Source organism: Lissotriton vulgaris, chromosome 11 (assembly GCF_964263255.1).
Source record: "Lissotriton vulgaris chromosome 11, aLisVul1.2, whole genome shotgun sequence".
Classification (NCBI taxonomy): domain Eukaryota; kingdom Metazoa; phylum Chordata; class Amphibia; order Caudata; family Salamandridae; genus Lissotriton; species Lissotriton vulgaris.
In genome coordinates, this window is record NC_141699.1 from 510,476,347 (window position 1) to 510,491,635 (window position 15,289).

The following is a 15,289-nucleotide window of genomic DNA, read 5'->3' on the forward strand; positions in this document are numbered from 1 at the left end:
AGAAAAGTTCAGACAGCAAACATAGGGAACCCGGTTGATTTGTGCCAGTGTGTTCCATTATTGTATAAGGAGCTCACCTAGTGCCATCAGAAGACTCAAAACAACATACTGGTAAATCATCAGGGAAAATAGAGAACATAAAAAACGGCATCTATGCTGCTCACAGGAGGTCCAAAAGAGCAAGACTGCACACAAGAAGCACATACCTTTTGCTCTTTTCTTGGCCACCTAAGTAGGAGAAAGCCTAAGTAGGAGCTTAAGTAGGAGAAAGGTTAAATAGGTGGATGAATGAAAGGAGCAAATAGTGTGAGAAAGGGCCAGGAGTGGGGGAAAGTCTTGGACTACACAGAAAGAATGATTGTGTTAATCTGGTAGGGGAAGGACAAGAGAAAAAACAAAGAAAGACTTGAAGAGACATGAAACAAGAGAAAACAAGAGAAAATATGGCATGAGAGGGAGGGGAAAAAGAATACAAGGAGGAAAGGCAAGACACAGTAAAAGCTGAGAAAAAACAGAAGAGAAGAAACAAATGCAAAACAAATGTAGCACACATAAAAGTTTGTTGTACGTTACCGGATGTTGGACAGATGTGGATTGACTCCTGTAGTTCTTCAAAATGGGGCCTCCTAGGCTTCGTGTAGAGAGAGGGGTAAGCTTGTGAAAGGAGAATTAGCGGTTCAGACCCAAGTTCCTACCAGGGCCAATGAGGGATCGCTACTAGGAGTGAATCCTTTGCTGCACACTCAATAGCAGATCCTCCAGGTGGTGGATGTCCTGGACAATAGCGCGACAATAACAGCACAGCAAAGTGGGGATATTTAGAAAACTGCAATACTCAACCCTTGAACAAGTGAACATCTTTGTGTAAGAAGTTCAAGGCATACTTCATAAAAAGACGTGTTTCAGAAGCAAGCAATGCACAATTTAAGAAGTAAAGAAAATTGGGTATTCAGAAAAAAATGGAAAAAAAATTCTCCTCTGTTTAAAAATAAAACAGCACACACAGATATATATAACCAGAGAGAGTCGTGGTGGGGGCCCAGTCTGAAGACAAGAGAAAAGAAGGGAAACCTCAGCAAATGTTTCTTTGAAAGGCATCAAGGCTTGCATTAAATTCAAAGTTGCTACACTTGAAACAATGGGGCAGGTGAGCCAATCACAGCCCAGCAAGATGGGGGAAATATAGAAAACTGCAATGCTCCGGCTACCAGGAAGAGTTCACCACAAATCCCCTTTGCCAAATAACAGTGATCATGATTTGACTACAGCAACCGTTTATTTCTTATTTTCACTAAATACTTAAGGCCTAATTACGGCTTTGACAGTGTGGGAGCGGGCTGCCATGCCGATTCCTGCCCCCACACCGCCAAAGTCACCCGCCAGATTACGAGTTTCGTTGTGGCCAGGCGGGTGGTGCTTTGGAGGTCCCCCGCCAGTGCAGTTCGAAGGCCCATTTCGTAAGTCTTAGAACTGCAGCGCTGAGGGAGTGCCAAAGCCCATTCCTGCACAGCATGGACTGTGCAGTCCATGCCGTGGAGGAAAAGCTGCATGCACACGGGGGCACAACATGAGCCCCCATGCATGCACTGCCATGCACAGGGGCCCCCTTACTTTCCTGACCACCACACTTTTCATGGCAGGCTCACCACCATCAAAAGTGTTTGGCATGTTAAGGATCAGCTTTCGGAGCACGGTGGTCTACTTGTTGGAGGTTTGAGGTTAGTTCCACCGTCTGCCCTTAGAGAAGAACTAATTTCTTTGGCTCATACAGGACATCAGGTAATGTCAAAAACCAAGGAGAGGCTGAGATTATCTTATTGGAGGCCTGGGATGGACTTGCAGATAGAGTGCATTATCTGAGATAGTGTGCAGTGTACCTTGAGTGAGACGGTAGCCAAGCCGAAGGTTCAAACCATGGTCATACAAGATCGCCCTGAAGGTCCTTGGAAAGAAGTTGGACTGGATATTGTTGGTCCTGTTTTTTCCTTGGGTTCTGAGTGGTACGTTCTGGTAGACTTATTCTCCAGATGGCCAGAGATAGCTATTACACATGGTATAGAGACCAAGCATGTGAAGACATTTTTGCAAAAAGTCATAGCCTGGGAAGGCATACCGGTTGCCATCCTAACTGACAATGACGTTCAGTTTGTTTCCAGAGAAATGGAACAGTTCCTGGTTAAATATGGCATCAAGCACAAGTGGTGTGCTTTATACCATCCAGAAACCAACGGACTGGTGGAACGCTTCAATCTTGTTCTTAAAGAGACAATTGAGATGGCTAAATCCACTGGGTTGGACTGGTGGGATGAAATCTTCAAGAAAGTTGAGATTTATAGGTTAAGCTCCCACGCCACAACTAAGAAACCTCCCTTTGAGCTATTCAGGGGTAGGCATGCCAACACGTTGGTGGCTCGTACATGGGTCAATGATTTGCAAAATACTCGTGATGCAAACTGTGATGGGCATGATTGGAAACTGGCAGGAAAGATTGTAGGTCGCAAGGGCTTTATGACCAAAGAAAGAGTGTAAAGAAAACTGTTGTGAAAGTGGGGGATTGAGTCCTTACTAAAAATCCTTGTAAAAGAAGCTGTTCCACAGCATTTTAGAAAGCCTTATAGGTTATCAAGCTCTTTAATAATGCAGTCAAGATTGCTGATCACCGCATTTGGAACCTGAACAGAGTGGTAGTAGTCAGAGATGATCTGGTACCTTTTCATCCGTTGTACAGAGGTTTGGGTTCTAGCTCAGCTAACGGCTCTAGTGGTTCAAAGAACTCTCCTGCAGGTTCGAAGGACTCTCCTGGAGCTTCGGGCACCATTCGTAGGTCCGCAAGAGTGTCTTCTTCTCCGGCATATTTGAGAGATTATGTAAAGTGAATTTCTTGCTTATGTAAGCAGAGTTTCTTCTTTATGTCCCTGTGTTATTTCTCTAGTACGTTTCCTCATATTGTATATTATTTTTGAATCTAGTGTATTTTGTGGAGGAGGGAGATGTGTGGCATTCTAGGCCTCTGCTCCTGTTGCTAGGAGCTTTGGAATGTTTATATGTAAGAGGGCTCTTGGAGACAGTTGAAGTTGAGCCGCTGCCTGTATGCACTGTTCCTGTAGATGGGATCCTTTTCCTACTTTCAAACATCGATCTGCGTACAGCTTGATCTTACAGTGCCCATCCTCCGTTTGATGCACAGGGTTCTGCCTTGATAAGGAGAAAGCGATACCAAAGGGGATGTATGACATTGTTCTGTATTCTGTTCATCAACTGTTGTTTTTGCAATTGCACCCCGAGTGGAAAGGGTATGCCCAGACGTGGGTCCCGTGCTCTCCATGCCACCGGAATCAAGCTATCCTGGCTGCAGAGGGGTGAAACACCGAAACCGGTCCTAGGATGCTTGTTTCCAGTCCAGGGAGGACCTGGCTTGGCAGTTCGGGCTGGACTGTTCCCATGAATATTTACAACAAGGGGTGGTGAGGGACAGAGTCTCTGAATTAAACAGAATACTCCCACCCAGTCAAGAGATCAGGGCTAGATCCAACACCGTTTTTTAGCTCACTGCACCATCCCAGTTTCAGAACCTGGCTGTATGCAAATTAGTCTGTTCCTGTCCCAGTGCATGATGGGAACAGGGCAAACCAAACTACAAAAGCCAATTCTTACACTGGGAAGGAAACAAGCTACCGGGGACCGGTTTCTGGCATTTCAGCCTCTTCGGCCCGGCTTGCTTGAATCCTGATGGTGCAATGAGCAAGGGACTCACATCTGAGTATACCCTTCCACGCTTAGGGTGGACAAAAATATTTACAACAAGGGGTGGTGAGGGACAGAGTCTCTGAATTAAACAGAATACTCTCACCCAGTCAAGAGATCAGGGCTAGATCCAACACCGTTTTTTAGCTCACTGCACCATCCCAGTTTCAGAACCTGGCTGTATGCAAATTAGTCTGCAAGCAAGCCGGGCCGAAGAAGGCTGAAATGCCAGAAACCGGTCCCCGGTAGCTTGTCTCTTTTCTGGTGAAGAATTGGCTTGGTAGTTTAGTCTGCCCTGTTCCCATGATGCACTGGGCCAGGGACAGACTGATTTGCATATAGCCAGGTTCTGAGCTGGGATGGGGCAGTGAGATAAATAACGGTGATGGATCAAGCCCTGATCTTTGGACTGGGTAAGAGTGGTCTGTTTAACTCAGACACTCTGTTCATCACCACCCCCTTTTTGTAAATCGTTTTTGGCCACTACAGGTGTGGCAGGGTATACTCAGACATGAGTCCCTTTCTCACTGCTCCATCAGGATTCAAGCAAGCCGGGCCGAAGAAGGCTGAAATGCCAGAAACCGGTCCCCGGTAGCTTGTCTCTTTTCTGGTGAAGAATTGGCTTGGTAGTTTAGTCTGCCCTGTTCCCATGATGCACTGGGCCAGGGACAGACTGATTTGCATATAGCCAGGTTCTGAGCTGGGATGGGGCAGTGAGATAAATAACGGTGATGGATCAAGCCCTGATCTTTGGACTGGGTAAGAGTGGTCTGTTTAACTCAGACACTCTGTTCATCACCACCCCCTTTTTGTAAATCGGACTGTTCCCATGAGGCACAGGGTTAAGACTGATTTGCATATGGCTGGGTTCAAACTGGACCGGCATGGTGAGCAAAACAAACGATGGATTTAGGCCCAGATCTCTGTACTGGGGTGAATGTATGACATTGTTCTGCATTCTGTCCACCAACTGTTGTTTTTGATAAGCAGTAATGACATCAATATAGGGTTCAAATGATGAAATGAGTTTATATTGTAAAACAAATAAATAAACCATCAGTAAGACTTCTAAGGCTTGTATTTCTATGGTATGACAATCGTATACAACCAAAAGGCTGATTTAACAGTATCTCTAATTTCACCTCGTATGAAGTGGGGAGTTACTCCATAGTTCCCATGCCTACGGCAGAGACATTTGATTTTATGTGAAAAAGCCATGGAATAGAGTGTATTGTTCATATGTATCCAACACCTCAATTAGAGGTTTCCTATATGGTTTTAAATCAGGTGTTGACCACAATCTTTATCTAAAACAATAGCGGTCACTAACTGACCTACTCTCTTAAATCTGGTATTGAAATATAGTGGGACTATAAGCGTACTTTAAGGTAATCTAAATAGTGACCTCATAAACATGTTTTCTTTTGCTGTTAGCGCCACCGTGTTTTCCTATCCCCAGATTTCAGCCCCATACAGGGCAGTACCTTGGCACAATAGATATCAACTGCAGGCGATAAAGATTTTGGTGTTATTTTATGTTTTTTAGACACAATAGGGGCACCATGTAACAAGGTAATTCTACTTTAGTGCAATTGCCAGGACCAAGAGGGGAAGTTATCCAATCTAATTCCTAAGTAGTCAGTTCTGTCCACCCTATTCAGTGTGGAGCTATTCAGGTTGAAGTTACCGGTTATCATTTATACCGATTATACACCATATCATTTATTTTTGCCTTGTTAACCTCAAAACCCTTCTAGTTGCAAAATTAAGAAAATGTATTCAACAGATTTTGTAACCCCCATAGGGGTCTGAAATTTGAACAGGGTGTCATCGGCAAACAAAACAACTAGTATGGGAATTCCACCCAGTCTGAGGGAGTCCCGAGTACAATCTTGTAAGTAACATATGACATTAGTATATTCGCCACTTGGTCTCCATCTCTGCCTTGTGTATCCTTACCATAACATTTAGTAATTCAAGAGTCTATACCCAGTGACCTTAAAGTAATCTACAGTTTTTGTCTTGAGACCATATCAATCGCCGCCCTAAGATCTACAAATACCACATCCAAGTGGTCCTTGGACAGCCATAGATATTTGCAACAGATGAAACTGAATGAAAATATCTGGTCAAATGTGCGGACTCTGGGATGAAAGGTTGCTTGTAAAGGGGACAAAAGGTTAGTTGCACTTAATCAGTTGTGCAATTTATCGATAATTTGATGATAAAAAAAAACCTTCTGAAGGTTATCAAGCAAACTAATTGGACTGAGGTTCCCAGGGCTACCCAGTTTCCCTTTTTATACACAGGTATGATTTCCGCTCCCTGCCATGAAGTAGGGGCACAGTTCCCACCCATAATTCTGTTTACATTGGGGGCGTGGCTTGGCCATGCAGCGGAATGGCTGCTTGCTAACGCAGCTCCGCCGGCCGAGCCCATTAATCCGCTATTATCAGAGTCCCACACACCATACAGCGGGCAAAACCTACAGTGCCAGGTGCGGGGCTGATCCTGCACGCATCGGTGCCATCCCGACGTCAGTATCTAGTGGGAGATTGACGTTCCAGCTAAAGACGGTCCGGGCCCGGAGTGAGGCCTGGGCGGCTGGTTGCATCCAGGAGCTTGCGTGGCCGGCCACCCCGCAGCGCGCGGCGTTGGCTCCTGGGGGAGAGTAGAGGGCTCTTCAGTTCTTGCTGCGGGGCCTATCAGGGGCACGGAAAGAAGAGCGACGCGGTGCCTGGGGGCTACTGGAGGAGCCCTGAAGACGGAGGAAAGCAGGACTACGCAGCCTTCGGCCCAGAGCGTGAAATGCAGGCAGGGAGTTGAGGCGATGAGAGGACTGCATTCAGTGCGAAATCTGGTAAGCCAACTGGCAGAGAAAGGCGCTATTGGGGGGCCTGCGCAGGTCCCAATACTTCGAAGACTGGCAAGACGTGGGGCAGAAGGGGCTCCCTTCCACAAAAGAGTTCGCCGGGAATACCCGGCAGAGAAAACCGCCATTTTGCAGGCCGCTGACCAACCTGAAGGGGCGCCTAGACAGTGAACGCAACTGTGCGCTGTATGCCCCCTGGAGCAGGCTGCCATGGAATTGCACAAACATAGGGAAGCGCACCATTGAGCACACAGGCAGAAGTAGGGACGGTGACTGGGGGCCTGCACAGTAGGAGGCAACGCGCTGATCACGGGACACTGCTGTAGTGCGAATGCCTGCTGTGAGACCAGGGAGAAGTCCCCTTTGTGAGTGATTCGGAAGGCCCAGAGTCTTGCTCTCCCAGAACGTAGAGACTGCCACGGACACGCCAGCACGCGGGGAGTGCTAACGGAGGTGCTGGGCTCCCCTTTTGGCTAATTGCTACCGAAACTGCGCTGTGTAGTAGAGCTGGCGACTTGAGGAAAGCAGGCGCACTACCTATGACGGTCCTCCTAAGACGCGGGTAGCTGAGCTGGAAGGTGGCCTGTGGCGACGCGGCTGGAGAAATTTCGCCCGAGACATTTTGATGCTGGCGTGATAGAGAGGCTCAGGAGGCAGCACGCACTCAGCTAATGGCGAATTGAGATTGCTGGTGAGCCGGGATAGATTGACATAGGAAACTCGAGGTCTGTAAACAAATCACTTGAGCACCATCCACGGGAGACCACCCTGAAGATGCGCCCGGACGGCAGCTGGCATAGGCCACACTTCGCATAGGCAGGGAACTCACAGAAATAGCAAGCTCCGCATAACCATGGGGAAGCCAGACACGAGGCAACCACGACTCAACTTTGATAAGAAGTCAAACAAATCTACTGAGACAGATGCAGCTGATCGAGAGTCAGCGGACGACGGAGCAACTGCCAGTCTGCCGGCGGAGGACGTCCGATCAATGTTCCAAGAACTGAAAACCAGCCTTCGTGGCATTGATTCCAAGATGGACACTCTGGCTGAATGCATGGACAGAATTACTCAACGAATGGACAAGCAGGAGGGGCGAGTAAGTGTTCTTGAAACAAGAGTGATGGAGACGGAGGAAGGCCAAACCGACATGGAGAAGAAACTGAGAGGAATGGACAAGGTGCTGGCTCTAATTCAACAGAAGAATGAGGATTTGGAGGAGAGATCCAGAAGGAACAACATACGGATTACAGGAATTGCTGAATCGACGGACATTCAGAACATGGAGCAGTACGTTGAAACTATGGTTAAAGACCTGTTTGGACCAAATCTGTCTCCAATGTTCCTTATAGAAAGAGAGCACAGGTCCTTGGGGCCGAGGCACTGGCGAGGCCAATTTTGGCGCGGGTGCTCAGCTATAGAGAACGGGACTCGATACTATGCCTCGCCAGAGAAAAGGGCGCCATCCAATACCGCAGAAATGATGTGGCTATGTATCCGGACTTCACCCTGCAGGTACAGGCTACCCGTAGGAGTTTATCCCCGCGAAGAAAATATTCCAACAACTAGGGACATAATACGCATTGATATACCCGGCCAAGTTGCGTGTTCAGGGTCCTGGTAGACCCACTTTCTTTACGGACGCTAAGGCGGCACTCACCTATGCGAAGCAGATGGCAAAGGAACACAAGCAGCAGAAGACTCCAGAGGAGGACCAGATGGAGGATAGAGTCATCGACGATGATTGAGGTTCAGAGGTTAGTGGTGCATATCATGGAGATTGACTGATCACAGTGAGTGTCGAGAAGCAGTGGACTGGATAAAGATTGGTAAGATAAGATCTTTGCTTTCCTCCGAAGGGGCCATATTAGTCTAGAACTTGAGGATCTCCCTAAAGACTGTTATGAACTGCTGTAACAAGGTGAGCTCAGGATGCATGTGCGTGGTATCTGCAGCTCGGCCACCCGGTCATAAGTACAGGGATAGTTGCCGGAGACTCAACGCACCCCAAGGGATAATTCCCTTAGGTTGGACACTATGTCTGACCTGGTTGTTGTTATGGGCGAAGGGGGAGGGGACTGCACAACCTGTTTGGGGGGTTGGTGGAGGGGGGACTGTTGTGGGTTTTAGTTCCTTTATATTGTTTTGGAAGGTAAAGTCTTGCACACATGTAATAGGTCTTCTGTGTCCGCTTAGGAGAAGCTTTTATTTTTTGCAATTGTATGCGCACACTAATATGGTATATCAAGGTCCCGAATGCGGATACGCTGTATGCTTGAACTGGATGAATAGCAATGGCACAATCACGCAAGGGTAACACACCAACATGCCTCACGTGGAATGTCCGGGGATTAAATGACCGTAGGAAAATGAGAATAATTCACTCATATCTCACGAGACACGGGGTAGATATAGGTTTCCTGCAGGAAACGCACCTGACTAATGCATCAGCAGGAATACTAAGGAATAATCGCTGAGAGGTGGTCGTAGAGGCTGGCTATTCCAACTATTCTAGGGGAGTTGCGATCCTTATGCGCAGGGGTCTGCAGTGGAGCACCTACAGCACGATTGCAGATCGTGAGGGACGATACATCATATTGCAGGGAGAGCTATGTCACACACCGGTAGCACTAATCAACATTTATGGCCCGAACACAGACAGTCCGGAATTTTTCCAGGACCTATGGCATAGGATACAAACACTATGGCACAATGTGATCCTGTAAGGAGGCGACTTTAACGTGGTCCTGTCAATGATGATGGACCGGCAGGGTTCACCTCGAGCACACCACACGAGAGCAGTTGAAACACTGCATAATATCATTGAAGACCTCCACCTAATAGATTCCTGGAGGGCCCTACATCCAACAACAAGAGAAGGCACATGCATCACACACCACCGAAACGCATGGTCGAGCCTAGATTACTGGCTAGTATCGAAGGACTTACACACTTGGCTAGCTGCTGCCCGCACCATCCCTGCACGCTATCTGATCACGCCCCTGCCCAGATTAGTTTGTGCCTACCCCCTACATATGCCCAGCCCTTTGCCTGCAAATTCCCATCCAAGGCACTGTTGGACTTGGTCTTTCGAGAGGAGCTACGCAATACAATTAAAGAATATTTCACATTAAATGAGGGTACAGTTGATTCACCAGGAGTTCTCATAAGAGGGAACTGCATAGCGTTGAAATCAGGCGTACTGGGCGACATCCGCAATACACTTAGCAGGTTGGAGCGGGAAATAGAGGAGCTAGAGCGTTCACAAATGCAGGACCAATCGCCTGACACCATAGCAACCATTAGGACCAAACTAACGGAGTTCCAAGATGAGGCTGAGAGAGAGACGGCATACCTCTGTAAACATGCCCAGGCAAGACGGTATGGGGAGAGCGACAGACCGGGTAAAACGCTAGCTAGCTTGTTGAGAACGCCAAGGGGCTCAGCCTATATCACGGAACTGCACACAGATAACGGGGAGGCGGCTCGAACACCGCCTGACATACTGAGCGTGATGTCCAACTACTACTCCAAACTGTACATATCTCAAACGAACCCATCACAAACAGACATAACTGACTACCTGGATGATATAGGACTGGCATGGTTTAATGACGGAGCTAGGAAATATATGGTGCTGCCAATTGTGAGAAGTTGGCCTGGTATATGATGTTCACTAGTTCTAGTGATCACCTTGTACCATGCCAAGCAACCCTTATGATGATTGGTTGTAAGTCAACCTTATAGACCAGCTATCCTAGAGGTAGCGTGGACAAAGCAGTCTTAGGCTAAACTCTGTAAAGGCATGTGAAGCAAGCTGTTTTACCATATACAGTCCCTTGAATACCAAATGAAAAGGACACCACACAGATATATATTGAAAATATAAATATATATTTATTTACTACAAGTATTCCCTATACTCTTTATGAGCACAGAAGCAAATGTGTTAAAACAAAACACTGTTTAAATATACAAAAGTTGCACAATATGTATAGGCCCTAGGGGCCACTTAAACCATATACTAAAATAGTGGTATAAGTATCACTAATCGAAAAGGAAGGCGGCCTAGGGCCTTGGGAATCGCTGGAGCTGCTCAGGACTAGCAGTGACTAAGTTGGGAAAGGCCCGCGGGACTCGGGTGCAGCGCTTAAAGCACACGCATGCACCAATGCAAAGTCAAGGGTGCGTAAAAAGTACAAAGTTACTGAAAAGGGAACCTTCCGGATGACCTAGAACCTAGCAACTTGGAACATAGACACTAGAGGTGTATTGCTACACAGGAGCACCGGGGTGCCAGGGTTACCTCACCCACAGGAAGTGGGTGCATATGTCTCAAAGAGTGTTGGGTTTCGTCGCGCTGGTCTATGGAGCCTGTAGATGAAGATGCTGCAGGCGGGTCGTCGAGGAGAGTTCCGGTGGATCCAAGGGTGGATCTGAAGAGGTGAAGACCTGAAAGCAGAGGGGACAATGTTCAAAGCCACTAGCCAGTGACTACCGTGGAACCAGGAGGGAACCAGGCGATGTCGGGTGCAAACAGGCGAAGAAGTGAAGATTGTCTCTGCAGCCACGTGGACACGAAGAGGTCGATCACGAGCTGTCCCACGAAGGCTCTAGCTGATGGCGGCTTCTTGATTGGAGCAAACAGGCCTTGGCTACTGCAAGCCACGCAGGAAACGATGCAAGCTTCTCACTCGGACCAGCAAGGTCAGAGGGGCCGCTCCTTTTTACAGGAGCGAGGGCCAGTCTGGAGCAACCAGACCAGCGGTGTTGATTTCGGATTTCATCGCCAAGATGGCCACTAGCCAACGGGCCAGTAACCGGGATGACACGTCGAGTGGCAAAATGCAAAAGGTCCCCACGCAGATCGTGGAGATGCTGGGGGGCTGATCTTCGGTGCAGATGCTGCTCGATGGTGGGGCTTCTCAAACCCCAAAGCACAGCGTTGAGGGTTCCTCGGGTGCTGCGCAGTCAGCTTCTCGTGAATCTTCCAAGATGGCCGGTCCCACGTCTCTCGGTGCCTCCACGGGTCTCTTCTTTTCAGGGACTGTGGGTCGGGCTCTGAGATGTCTGGGAATCCAGGTCTTGTCGGGCTCTGGGCTCGGGCTCCGGCGGGAAGCGGCGGCAAAGCAGACGTCGAGTTGCTGGATGGTGCCTGTATTCACAGGGTGGTCACTCCTTGGCCACAAGGGAGATGCTCTTCAGTCTTCTGTGCAGCAGAATGTTAAAGTCCAGTTTTCTTCTTAGTTTCAAGTCAAGTTCAGGATGATCTGAAGTCTTGGGACACAGCTCCTACTCTTATTCCAAATCTAGGGGCCGGATCACCTGCTAGGTCCCTCCTCTGGGTGGGACCAGGAAGGGGGGTGGTTACACCCCCTTTCCTTTGTCCAGTTCCGCACCAGGACTGGAGCTGGAAAGCCCCAGCACCGGTTTGAACTGGCTTATGCACAGGGACACCTTGTGTGCCCCAGGCATGTCTCATTCTATTCAGCCCTGTCCTACCTAATACACAAAATCCTGTCTGGGGTGGTGCTAGCACCTCCCAAGGCAGGAAACCCTTTGTCCAAGCCTCCCTCGCTGGAAGGACTCCCAGCAGCAGGAGGTCAGACTTGTGTCTGTGGTGGCAGCATCCATTTTGTGATGCTGAGGCTCGAGGTAACTTTAACCGGGGTTCAGGTTATGTACATGTCGTGTCCCTCTAGGAGGGTGGAATGCTACCCCAGTCGCCAGAATTGGCGAGGGGGTAGTATTCCAATTCGTATCACACCTTACTCGACATGTTTTGATAAAGCCAAACCAAAGTTAGCAAGTAACCGCGAGGATTATAATGCACTTAAGAGTATATGGTATGGCAATATTCGGAACAGCTAAGGGAGTTGTTCCCAACAGCTGCAGACAGGCTCAGCTCGTGCCAGAGCACCATCTCACATGAAACCAAGCACTCTGCCTCCAGGATTGTCGAGGCCTTCCATAGGAGTGGCTTATAGGTTAACAAGTGTCCAGATATGTTAGATATAGATATACTATACCTAAGTAAGAGGTGATTACACCAACTTACCCCAGCTGATTGATCAGCCAGTTGTGTCAAATATGGAGGCCAGGCCAGGGCTGGCATAATACATGCTGCAGCCCCTGGTAGGCCTTGGATACACCTATGCCCTGGGTACCCGGGGTACACTGTTACAGGGGCCTATAAGGTGAACCAGATCCAATTTGTAATGCACCTAGAGTGCATTGGCATCAATTTAGAGAGAGAACAGCAGGCTGTGGGTCTGATTAGCAGCCACATTAAGTCATAAACCAGTGAAGCAAAGGGCAAATATTTGGGGTGACCATAGGATAGCAGACCCTACTCTCCTACACCAATTACTCTAGAGGATGTCAAACAAGTCATAAGCGACATGCCCAGTGACAAAGCCCCAGGGGCGGACGGCCTAACAGCAGCATTTTATAAAGAATATGCAGATATCCTGGCCATTAATCAAAAATTGGGGAGTAGGGTCGACGGTCCATTCATCACCCCAGTAGCAGTAATTTTGTAATCAGAAGAAGAATGGACACTTGATACTACTTAACCATTGGTTAAGATGGGACACTCTCATAAACGCTGTGTTAATAGTGCGGTGTATGTCTTTCTTCCGCCCCTCACACGCGTTATGGCATTTATCATCGAGTGTTCCAACAACGTGCTATATGCCAAGCCTCAACTCGAGGCAACCTCTGGCGCTAGTAGCAGTGTACAGAGATAAGGGAAGGGGAAGGTAGGGCACCCAAAGAAAAAGATAAAAAGCATATACTACACCAATGGAGATTTTAATAAAGAGGTGAAGTATTGCTATTAAAAATGGTTGCGGTATAATTGGAGGTCGGGTTAATGGATCTCTTTATACCTCTTTAACTATAGCGTCAACATGTTTCTGCTCCATGTCGCCCAGCCGGGTCTACGGAGCATTCGTCAGGACAAATACGTAACACAAAAACAGATACTGAAAAAATTAGAAAGAATTACTTGCACCATTTGTGTAGTAATGATATATGATGAATTTTCGCCTTTTCGGAAATTGTCTATTATGCTAACTGTATTCAGCTTCAGTCAGGCGGCAACGGGACTCTCCCGATGATCCGGGGGCAGAGACAGCACAAGTCCTGGGAACTCCCCATGCGCTGTCTGGGACCAGAGAGTCCCGTTGCCGCCTGACTGAAGCTGAATACAGTTAGCATAATAGACAATTTCCGAAAAGGCGAAAATTCATCATATATCATTACTACACAAATGGTGCAAGTAATTCTTTCTAATTTTTTCAGTATCTGTTTTTGTGTTACGTATTTGTCCTGACGAATGCTCCGTAGACCCGGCTGGGCGACATGGAGCAGAAACATGTTGACGCTATAGTTAAAGAGGTATAAAGAGATCCATTAACCCGACCTCCAATTATACCGCAACCATTTTTAATAGCAATACTTCACCTCTTTATTAAAATCTCCATTGGTGTAGTATATGCTTTTTATCTTTTTCTTTGGGTGCCCTACCTTCCCCTTCCCTTATCTCTGGACACTGCTACTAGCGCCAGAGGTTGCCTCGGGTTGAGGCTTGGCATATAGCACGTTGTTGGAACACTCGATGATAAATGCCATAACGCGTGTGAGGGGCGGAAGAAAGACATACACCGCACTATTAACACCGCGTTTATGAGAGTGTCCCATCTTAACCAATGGTTAAGTAGTATCAAGTGTCCATTCTTCTTCTGATTACAAAAAAAAAAAATAAAGATATCCTGGCCCCCAGGTTGTTACAAGTTTATCAGGAGGCCATGGAGACCGGCATGCTTCCCCCGACATTTCGGGAGGCCACTATCTCTTATAAACTTAGACGCTAAAATATTCGCCAAGTTAATGGCTAACAGACTACAGCCTATGCTGCCGCAAATAGCTCTACCGGACCAGTCTGGTTTCATACTGGGCCGCTCCACTGCTCACAACCTGAGGACATTTTTTGGTGTACTTCACTAACTAGACCCCCAGGTACAGGCCGCTGATGCGCTGTGGATGCCACAATACCGTTCGACTCCCTTGAATGGAGATTCCTCTTTGCTGTACTGGCGCGTCTGAGTTTCAGTCAGTTGTTTATAAGGCAAATTCAAGTTTTTTATACCAACCCGACAGCCAGGTTAAAGATAAGTGGCCAGGTATCTGAGCCTTTATAGCATCACTAGGGGGACACGCCAAGGGTGCCCATTGTCGCCACTGCTGTTCGCTATAGCAATGAAACCCCTAGCGGCCAGGCTCCGGCAATTTCACACACAGAAGAGTATTGGATTTACGACCAGGGGTATTTTGATATCTATGTACGCAGATGACATGACCATATATCTGATGAATCCTGGCGACACTTTTGATGTATTGATGAGGGAGTTCATATGCTACGGAGGGTTGACGGAGTACAGATAAACTGGAAGAAATCTGTGATATTGCCATTAACAGACACTGCTGCTCCCTTTGAGTCGGAATTCCCAATTCAGTGGGCAGAGTGAGAGACAAAATATCTAGGTATCCATATAAGCAGGTCTCTGCAGGAAATATGGACGACCAACTATGGCAGAGCAATGGACTGGCTGGAAAGTAAGCTGCTGAGATGGAAGAAGCTACCGTTATCCTTAACGGGACGTATAGCTA